General features: G+C 44.0%; 1 protein-coding gene across 1 annotated transcript in view; it reads left to right on the top strand.

Annotated features, from left to right (window-relative positions):
• Nucleotides 1–10153: 10153 nt before the first annotated feature.
• The window catches only part of GATA4 (GATA binding protein 4), an 85363-nt gene continuing 84135 nt past the window's right edge, over nucleotides 10154–11381 (top strand). The window contains exon 1 of the mRNA XM_030938100.1: nucleotides 10154–10232. The gene's annotated coding sequence lies outside the window, so the exon portion shown is untranslated. The remainder of the gene's footprint in view (nucleotides 10233–11381) is intronic.

Raw genomic sequence — 11381 nt, 5'->3', positions numbered from 1 at the left:
CAATGGCTCTTAGCAGCTTCATTTGTAATAGCCAAGGACAGAAAACAACCAAAATGTCTTTCAGTAAGTAAATAGTTTAAAAACTGTGGTACATCCATACCATGGGATACTATTCAATGATGAGAAGGAATGAGCTAATGATATTTGCAGCAACTTAGATGAATCCCAAAAACATTAGCAGGCTGGAAAAAAAAGCCAGCCTCAAAAGGTCACACACACTGTATAATTCTATTAATATAACATTCTCAAAAATGACCAAATTGTAGAGATGGAGAAATTGGTGTTTGCCAGGAATTAGGCATGCTGGGGAAAAGGGGAGTGGTGACTGCAGAGGCGTAGCTCAAGGGAAGTTTTTGTAGTGATGGAATATTTCCACATGTTAATTGCAGTCATGGTTCCATGCATCTACATACCGTAAAATGACATGGAACTTAGCACAGGCATTGCAGCAATGTCAAATTCCTGGTTTGGGTATTGTACTATAATCACATAAGGCATAATAATTGGGAAAAATTGGATGAAGTGTGTACGAAATGTGTCCACACTATTTTTGCATCTTCTTGTAAATCTAAAATTATTTCATAATTTTTAGTCCCAGCACTTTGGGAGGCCTACGCAGACGGATCACCTGAGGTCAGGAGTTTGAGACCAGCCTGGCCAACATGGCGAAACCCTATCTCTACTAAAAATACAAAAATTAGCTGGGAGTGGTGGTGCATGCCTGTAATCTCAGCTACTTGGGAGGCTGAGGCTGGGGTATTGCTTGAACCTGGGAGGCAGAAGTTGCAGTGAGCTGAGATCGTGCCACTGTACTCCAGTCTGGGCAACAGAGCAAGACTCCATCTCAAAACATAAAAACTAAAATTATTTCAAAATAAAAAGTTTATATATGTATGTATGCATATACACATACGAATCATGGTGAATTAGCAGCCAAAACGCTTCCCTGTGAGTAAAGACTGAAGAGGAAAGAGCCTTTGTGCTGTAATGAGAGTCTTTCCCTCACATTTTGATAGCACATATCTCTTTTAATGAGATACAGATGATGATTGGGATGAGAACAATGATGGCATCTTCTTCCTTTTACAACACATTTGTAGTGTCAAAGAAAAGCTTGATCACTTCGAATTTGACATAAATTGTTTGTCAAACCATAAGAAGAGAGGAGATTTGGTTTATCCAATGCCACAGCTTACTCGTTCATACAGGACAATAAGTCAACAGAATGATGGATTATTCTGTGTTTGTGACCCTGTGTTAGTCAGTACTCTTTCAGTTGCAAGTGTCAAAAAATTCAAATTAGCTTAATAAAGACATGGCTGAATCTAGGCGTTCAAAATATGTAAGACCTGAAGACACATGTCCTACCAATTTTGGAACCCCAATAGACAAATGCCTTCTTCAACCATTGTGTCTTCAATCATTGTGGAAGACAGTGTGGTGATTCCTCAAAGACCTAAAAGCAGAAATACCATGTGACCCAACAATCCCATTACTGGGTATATATCCAAAAGAATATACATCATTTATCATAAAGACACATACATGCCTATGTTGCTGCAGCACTATTCATAATAGCAAAGACATGGAATCAACCTAAATGCCCATCAGTGGTAGACTGAATAAAGAAAATGTGGTACATATACACCATGGAATACTATGCAGCCATTTAAAAAGAATGAGATAGTGTGTTTTGCAGGAACATGAATGGAGCTGGAGGCCATTATCCTTAGCAAACTAACGCAGGAAGAGAAAACCAAATACTATATGTTCTCACTTAAAAGTGGGAGCTAAATGATGAGAACACATAGAAGGGAACAACACACACTAAGGCCTATCACAGGGTAAAGGGTGGGAGGAGGGAGAGGATAAGCGAAAATAACTAACGGGTACTAGGCTTAATACCTGGGTGACAAAATAATCTGTAAAACAAACCCCCATGACACAAATATACCTATATAACAAACCAGCACATGTACCCCTGAACTTTAAAGTTAATTTTTTTAAGTTTTATTTTTAATTCATACACAATAATTACACATATTTATGGGGATAAAATGCAATGTTTAGATACATGTATATATCACATAATAATCAAATCAGAGTAATTAGCATATCCATCACCTGAAACATTTATCATTTCTTTGTGGTGAGAACAATGTCCAGTCTTCTAGCTATTCTGAAATATACATTGTTGTTAACTATAGTCACCCTATTGTGCAGCGGAACACCAAACTACTTCCTCCTATCTTACTGAAACTTTGTACCAGTTGACCAACTTCTCCTTATCCCCCTTCCACCCTCGCCTGCCTGCCTCCGGCGACCACCATACTATTCTCTACTTCTATGAGCTCAGCTATTTTAGATTCCACACATAAGTGAGCTTGTGCAGTATTTGCCTTTCTGTATCTGGCTGATTTCACTTAGTGTAATGTCTTCCAGCTTCCTCCATGTTGCCACAAATGAGAGAATTTCCTTCTTTTTGTGGCTGAATAGTCTTCCATTGTGTATATGTGCCACATTTTCTTTATTCATCTGTTAATGGACACTTGGGTTGATTCCACATCTTCACTATTGTGAAAAGTGTGGCAATAAACATGGCAGTGCAGATGTCATTTCTACTTACTGATTTCCTTTTCTTTCCCACTACTCAGTAGTGAGATTACCAGATTACATAGGTAATTCTAGTTTTAAATATTTTTTGAAACCTCTATACTGTTTTCTTAGTGGCAGTACTAATTTACATTCCCATCAACAGTGTATAAGAGTTTCTCTTTCTCCACATCCTTGCCAACACTTGTTATCTTTTGTCTGTCTGACCATAGCCATTCTAAATGGAGTGAAGTGATATCTCATTGTCATTTTGAGTTGCATTTACCTGATGATTACTGATATTGAGCATTTTTTCACATACCTGTTTGCTATTTGTATGCCTTCTTTTGAGAAATATTTATTTCATCTATTCAGTTATTTTGCTCACTTTTAAATCAGATTTTTTTGGTGTTGAATTATTTGAGTTTCTGACATAGTCTAGATATTAACCCTTTGTCAGATGTATAGTTTGCAAATATCTTCTCCCATTCTGTGGATTGTCTCTTCACTTTGTTGATTGTTTCCTTTGCTGTGCAGACTTTTTAGTTTGATGTAATTCCATGTGTCTATTTTTTGCTTTTGCTGCCTGTGCTCTTGAGATCTTATCCAAAAAATCCTTGCCCAGACCAACATCATGAAACATTTTCCCTCTGATTTCACAGTAGTTTCATAGTTTTGAGTCTAGTCTTCAAGTCTGTAATCCATTTTGAGTTGATTTTTGTATTTAGTAAGAGATAGAGGTCTAGTGTCATTCTTCTTCATGTAGCTATCCAATTTTTCTGGCACCACTTATTGAAGAAAATATCCTTTTCCCCATGTGTTTTCTTGGTCCCTTTGTTAAAAATCAGTTGGCTGCAGATGTATGAATTCATTTCTGGGCTTTCTGTTCTGTTCCATCGGTCTATGTGTCTGTTTTTATGCCAGTATCATGCTGTTTTGGTTACTATAGCTTTGCAGTGTATTTGGAATCAAGTAGTGTGATGCTTTTACCTTTGTTCTTTTTACTTAATATTGCTTTGGTGATTCAGGGGTTTTGTTGCTGTTGTTGTTCCATGCAAATTTTAGAATTATTTTTGGACAGAGCTTTTTCATCATTAGCCCTGGCTAAAACATCCCAGGAAAATTCTCAGTGGATCCTCAAATTGGCCAAACTTGGGACACCTGTTGCACCTCAGCCACAGGGAGTGGATGTCCCATAGGAAAGAGGATCTGTCCCTTGAAGAAGGGATGAGAGAGGCCATATGATGGGGCAAGCCCTCCAAAAAAACCCTCTTGGTCCTTAAAAACGAAATTACCAGATAGCCCTTGGCCCTATAGACCTTATATCCTTATGTCCCAAGAGGAGCAAGAAGATGAATGCAAATACGTAATTAATACATAAACACCAGAGACGGGAGATTGCAAATATGCACACACTCAACTTATGAAAAGACATTGATCTGACTCGAACATTAAAGGCTGAATAATGAAATGTTGAGCTGGTATCCCAAGTGACTGGAGGGTCTGGGATCAGATGAACCTGGTGCAGAGAGACTCCGAGGAGCAGGGTCAAAGAAGGGAAAGTATGAAAACATTCTCCTCGCACACACACAAGGTGGATGGGAGGATCAAATGAAGCAACAGAAGAGAATGCTTTGTAAACTGCAACCTGCTACCCAAATTATTGTTGGTATTACTTAGCAAGGAGTGTCAGCTTGAGGGCAGGTATAATGAGTAGGTCAGAGTCAGCCTGGCACAGCAAAAACAAAATAATTTTTTTTTGACACGAGGTCTTGCTCTGCCAACCAAGATGGAGTGCAGTGGTGTGATCATAGCTCACTGTGACCTCAAACTCTTGGGCTCAAGTGATCCTCCTACCTCAGCCTTCTGAGTAGCTAGGACTATAGGTGTGTGCCATCATGCCCAGCTAATTTTTTTATTTTTTGTAGAGACAGGATCTCATTATGTTGCCCAGGCTGGTCTTGAAGTCCCGGGTTCAAGCGATCCTTCTACTCCAGCCTCCCAAAGTCCTGGGATTACAGGCTTGAGTCACTGTGCCTAGCCACAAGAATATGAGAGTGGAAGCCAGAAGACCTAAGTTCTAGGCTTTCTTGTAAAATTAGATAATAAGAGAGTATGCACACATAGGTCTTGGCACAGTGCCTGGTACTGGGAGAGCCCAAGAAATGGTGGTCATTGATCAAGACAGTCCTGGTTCACCAATGTCCCAGTTCAATGTCAATGTGTAGAAGCCAGAGGGAGGGAGTGTGGCTCAGTTGCAGATATGGACCCAGTAAAGTGAGCCAGCGTGGAGCTGGGCCAGCCAAACTCCAAGGAGCACACTAACTGCAATACCTGGGATTTTACACAAGAAACTTCCAGTAAACATTTACTGAATCCAATCAAACTGCAGCCTCGGGGGATGAAAATGTTAAGATTTCAATACTGATGATGGTTGCATAACCTTGTGAGATACTAAAAACCACTGACTCATGCATTTTTAAAGGATATGTGAATTATATCTCATTTTGTAACAGTGGAAGCCTAACAGGCTGGAACAGAGAGCGTCGCTCGTTGCAGGATGGAAATGTGGAGTTCAGTTGGAACCTGGTCCATTGGGCCATTTGATTTCAAATTGTTCTCACTTCTGCCCATGCTGTGGGGACTTCAGGTAACTCCAGGGTCCCTTAGCTCTTCTGGAGACTCCAGTGTGAATAAAGTGCCACCCACCAGCAGTTCATCACTTAGGGCTTCCTAGTCCCGAGGGGATACTCTTTCCAGCAGTTCTGTCACCACGATGGGAGAAGCTACCTGCTGAGCACTCCATAGCCCTGAGCTCCTGGGCCTGGAGCAGCCACAGCCGGCGAACACTCAGCAGGCAGCTGTCCACAGATTTTCTGCCCTAAACACAGGTCGGTCTCGGTGGCTAGAGCAGCGTCACCAGGCTGAATGCAAGACTCCTTTTGCCCACAGCTGCTAATAATATTAGCAGTGGTAGTAATAGCTAATTGTTTTTAGTACCAGGCATCACACTAAGTGATTCTCATATGGTTATCTCATTTTAACCTTGGCAAGGACCCAATGAGATAAGTATTATTATTGCACTCACTTTACAGATTTGAAAACTGAGGATTAAAGATGTTCATTCATTTGCTACACTACACGAAGAAATGTAATTTCTGCAGACTGTCTCTTAATCACATGCTTAATGTCAAACAGCTCAGAAAAAGGACAGTCCTCAGATGGGAAGTCGCAATGGAAGAGCTGCCTGGGGACGGGGAAATGGCAGATGGTCAGAAGACCTTTGTTTTCTACCTTCTGTAGTACTTTTGGGCAGGACGCAATGGCTCATGCCTATAATCCCAGCAGTTTGGGAGGCCGAGAGGGAGGAGCTGCTTGAGGCCAGGAGTTCAAGGCTTCAGTGAGCTATGATTGTGCCACTGCACTCCAGCCTGGGCAACAGAGAGAGACTGTCTCTAAAAATAAAAAATAAAATACAGTACTTTTAAGTTAGTAATAAATATGTAACACGTTGATAAGAAAAAGTACTAATTTTGTGCACGTGCATGCACGCATGTGTGTGTGTACGTTTAAAGAACAGGGACAGCAGGCCTCAGAAACCCTCCGAGGTGTTCCCCAGAAAGTCTCTCTCTGGCACTCTCCCTGCTCTGGATTCCAAGTGATTTTTGGAGTTCTGGCTGGTGTTATCAGCAGTCACATCATCCTCATCATCTCTGGTGGCCCCTCTGACTCAACAGGACAAGTGTGGGAGCACAGAGGCACACCAGCCTCTGCCCAGGACAAGGACACTCAGGAGTCATGGCAGGTGGCTTCACTCATGATGCCTGGGTTCCCTGGGCCTGTCTCCTGGCCCCCTTCTCCACTCTCCCGGGCAGTAGGGGCTGCCGGGCTTCGTTAGATTTTTCCCGGGGAAACACTCATGCTGGCCTGCGCAGGCATAATGCCCTGTGATAGGCCTCAGGACAATGGAGTTTTAGGTTCCCCAAAATATATAAAACCCCTGGAAAATCTGAAACCATGGGGGACAAAAATGGGCTTCCTTTCACCTCACAAGAAACAATTCAGAAATATAGGGAGAAATAAAAATACCTGATGGGTCATTAACACTCCCGTGATTCCTCTTATTTTTTTAATTTTGGAACACAAAAAAGTGTTCTCTAGGACTTGTATACTTTTCCTGGACATTGGTGGCCTCAATAATAATGCCGTGAGGTCCCCAGATTCTTGTAGGCACATGTGGAGGACAGAGGCAATGGGATGTCAGAGGTGAAGGTCAAACACAGGTGCTCTTGTTACTGTACCACAACACTGGAAGTTATGCTTCCTAATTTTTTAATAAAGAAGTGAGTGTTCTCTCTGCTCCACTGCAAGTCTCTAGAGAACTTCATGTTCCACCTTCTTCCTTACTGCACATCACTCTCTCCCAGAACTTCGGAGCAGGCAGGGCAATCTGCCCCGAATATGACTCCAACTGTGATAAGAGGATGCTGCTACTCCCAGTTCCCTGCTACATAGACAGGATGATGGAGACCTCCTCTCTAAATTTTGGATCAAAACTCCATGAGAGGTGGAAAATGGTATGGCAATTCCTCGAAAAACTTGCACATAGACAGGTCCTTGTGAGCCGGCAAACCCCCTTCTAAGGGTATGCCCAGAAGAATTGAAAACAGCAACTAAAACAGACACTTGCACACCTATGTTTATGGCAGAATTAATCACAGTAACCAAAAGGTGAAAACACCCCAAAGGCCCATCAACAGATGAATGGATACACACAATACAGTCTTTGTGTGGCCCCTGCTACAACACAGATGAAGCTTGAGGACATGGTGCTAAGTGAAATAAACCAGCCACAAAGGAATACATACTGTATGATTCCATTTACAGGCGGTACCTAGAGGAGTCACATTCAGGGAGACAGAAAGTTGAATGGGGGTTGCCAGAGGTTAGGGGAAAGAGGGGAATGGAGAATTAGTGTCTAATAGGTGCAGGGTTTCTGTTTGGAAAGGTGAAAATGTTCCAGAGATGGAAGTGGTGATGGTTGTACAACAATGTGAATGTACCTAATACCATGGGACTGTACACTTAAAAACGGTTAAAGTGGGATCGGGCACAGTGGCTCACACCTGTAATCCCAGCACTTTGGGAGGCCGAGGAGGGCGGATCACGAGGTCAGGAGTTCAAGACCAGCCTGGCCAACATGGTGAAACCCCATCTCTATTAAAAATACAAAAATTAGCTGGGGATGGTGGCACGTGCCTGTAATCCCAGCTACTCGAGAGGCTGAGGCAGGAGAATTATTTGAACCGGGACCTGGGAGGCGGAGGTTGCAGTGAGCCAAGATCATACCACTACACTCCAGCCTGGGCTACAGAGCAAGACGCCGTCTCAAAAAAAGAAAAGAAAAGAAAAGAAAAGAAAAGAAAAGAAAACACACACGGTTAAAGTGTCGGGAGGCTGAGGCAGGAGAACTGCTTGAAACTGGGAGGCAGAAGAGGTTGCAGTGAGCAGACATCAGGCCACTGCACTCCAACCTGGGTGACAAGAGCGAAACTCCGACTCGATAAAAACAACGGTTCAAGTGGCAAATTTTGTATTATGTGTTTTTTACCATAATAATCCTAAGTAATAAAAATAATTCCATAAGGGAAAGCTACATGTGAACAAGGCTCCTCCCTGGTGAAAATGGCAGGGACACTGGAAAGACAAGGCCTGGCCCTGGCCTCTGCATCTGTGCCTTGTACTGTTGGGCTCATGCGTCAGGAATTTTAATGATCTGACACCACAGGGAGTTTTACACTAAAATCTTCCTGAGGCATAGTTTCTCCGAGTCATTTGGCAGGGGAAGAGTATAAAGCCAGATAACAACAATGGACACTTTATTCATCACTTGTAAAAATATTCAAAACCAAAAATTCTTGGAAGGGAAAAAATATTCATGTTTCCTTCATATTTTTCCTCTCTCTTCCCAGCCCGATTCACCTCTCTAGATCTGTTTCCACCTGATGACCATACGTTTACTCTTTGATTTCTGGCGGTTCACTTACCTTTTCTGTTTCAGTTTCCTGGCCTATATTTGTTTTTTTGTTGTTGTTGTTGTTTGTTTGTTTTGAGATGGGGTCTCACTCTGTCACCCAGGCTGAAGGGCAGTGGCATGATCTCAATCTCGACTCACTGCAACCTCCCCCTCTGGGGTTCAAGCTGTTCTCCTGCCTCAGCCACCTGAGTAGCTGGGATTACAGGCACCCGCCACCACACTTGGCTACTTTTTGTATTTTTAGTAGAGGTAGGGTTTCGTCATGTTGGCCAGGCTGGTCTCGAACTCTCGACCTCAAGTGATCTGCCTGCCTCAGCCTCTCCAAGTGCTGGAATTACAGGCATGAACCACCAAGCTCAATTTCCTGGCCTACATTTGGAAAAAAATATTAACTTGTCTGGTTTCTCCCTACCTTGCAGAGATTGTTGTAAGGATCCTGGGAGACTGTGAACTGGGAAATATGTGAAAATAGAAAGGTATTGGGTTTCTTCCTTTCCTCCAAACTGCCTTTGGGAGATACCAACTCCCAACAGGGACAACTTCCCTAAATAAAACCAGGCATGAGAGCAGGGAATTCCACAGCAGACCTGTCAGGGGAGATCTGTTTGCCCAGTTCCTCAAATCACATGACAGCGGCAGCTCCCTGTGCCTTTCTGTGTTCCCAGCCCGGCAGTGCTGGGTCATTTGGGAAGCAGCAAAGTGTGGTGGTCAGCGGAGCTGCACACCCATGGCACGCAGAGAATGAGCTCCCCATCACCAAGAGTATTCAAGCAGAGTACGGATAATCGCCTTGGAGGGTATTCCTGATTTAAGCAGGAGCTTGGAATTCTGAGATCTCTTCCTAGTCTAAGAAGCCATGGATTTCTTTAATTTGAAATTCAATACCCGCTCCATTTCTTTCTTGCTGTGACTTGACCACAGGCACATTCCTAACCTCTCCAAGCCGGTTACCGCATCTAGGTTAATAATATAGCATCTGCCTGCTTGACCCTATTGTAAGGAGCTCAGAAATGCTGTTATAGCAGCGCTTGCAACAAGATTGTAATTTGTAATTGCATGCTAGGAGGACTTGCGCTGCCCTTACTATTATTCCATGCCCAGAGGGCAATCACACAACAGAAGCAAACGTCACAAGCAGTCCTCCCTACCTCAATCTACAGGCAAGACTAGAGTCTTAGAGGAGGCTTGGGGTGCAGGAAGCACATACAGTGAACTGAGCATTTCTCCCTGTGAACGGCGATTCCTCGGGTCCTTCTGAGTGACCTTCCAGAATCATCTCTGGAACCTTGTGAACACTGACTTTTTTAAAACTGTCCAGCCAGAACTTCATTCCCTAGCAGAAGTTCCTTCCACTTTTACACACACACACCAAAAAAAAAAAAAAAAAAAAAAAAAAAAAATGGCTTGCTGAATTAATGAACCACTTCTCTTATCTATTTTTCCTGTTATCTAATTCTGAGAAGGAAGCTGGGAGCTCAGAGGGAGCTGGGAGACAGCTCACAACGTCTCCCTCCCACCCGGCTCAGAACAGCCTGGATTCCCTGGGCAGACTTTGCCTCACACCAGGCCTTGAGCAGCCGCAGGGACGCCGCTCCCACCGCGGGTGAGTCCCCTCCTGGCCCTCTTGGTGACCCTCTGCCGGGGAGGCTGGGATGATGGGGAATGGAAGGCTTGGGGAGCTCTCCTTGCTCACCACAATCTCCAGCTGTGGGGAGAGGGAGGTGGGGGAGGGGAAGGCAAGGCTTCCCCAGCGTGGGGCCGAGGCGGAGGCTGGGTAGAGGCTTTGAGGCCTTTGCGGGACAGGAAGGAGGGATGAGGCCGGGCCGCAGACGCCAGGCTTCCGTCCCACTTTCTTTCTGGGTCCCTCCTTCTTACAATTACGTGGCATTTTAGTTTCTCTGTTTCCTGATTCAGCTTCCCATTCCCACAACTGGGAAAGGAGAGGGGTGGCTGTTCTCTCAGGCAAAACCTAAATCAATACATACATACCAGAAATCAAATGGATCTGCCCAGGTATGCCAGGACCATCTGGCCTCTGCTTCACCCAGCACACCCAAATGCCCTGGGGTCCCCCGCAGTCGTGGTGTCCTTTTAAGAACGCACGTGGAAAGTTCAGGCAAACCCTTCCCAGGCCCATGTCAGACCCAGCCTAGTTTGCTTTTGGGGTCAGAAAGTCTCCATGCTGTTTCCCGTCGGCTGGTTTCATTAGTTAGTAGCTAGGTCTCAGAGCCCTCAGGGTGGGATACTTTTCTTTGCCTATTCGCAGATCAAGGGTCCGCCAGGTTTGGTGCAGGGTTTAATTTTCGTTTATTCTGGAGCCAGACCTGTGATGGGAAAGAGGGGTGGGGGTGGATCTTGCAGGTGGACCGCAGGGATTGTATTTTTCTTCCCCAGGTCCACTGCATGCTTTGCAGAGCTTTTGCTTGCACTCTTTTGCATACAAGTCCAACTTACCTCTGCTTCCTATAAAGCCAAAGTCTGGACAAATGAGTCTTGAATCTTATTTGTAGCTGAGAAAAGGACTGAGTCAAAATAATAATAATAATAATAATAATAATAATAATAATAAATAGGAGTGACAGCTTTGAGAAGGAGTGCAGCTTTGAGAAGGCACCGGTCAGTGTCATAACCAAGACTCTGAGAGTTTGAAACCTACCAGGTTTCCTGTGCCTCCTCCACATGCTCGCAGGTTGAAAGCAGACAGTGGCATTTGTTCACTCTGTAGCCTCAGGAGGACCCAGCAAGGGCTCTT

The sequence above is a fragment of the Rhinopithecus roxellana genome, chromosome 9, assembly GCF_007565055.1.
Source record: "Rhinopithecus roxellana isolate Shanxi Qingling chromosome 9, ASM756505v1, whole genome shotgun sequence".
Taxonomy (NCBI): Eukaryota; Metazoa; Chordata; class Mammalia; order Primates; family Cercopithecidae; genus Rhinopithecus; species Rhinopithecus roxellana.
This window is presented reverse-complemented; position numbering and strand designations above follow the sequence as displayed.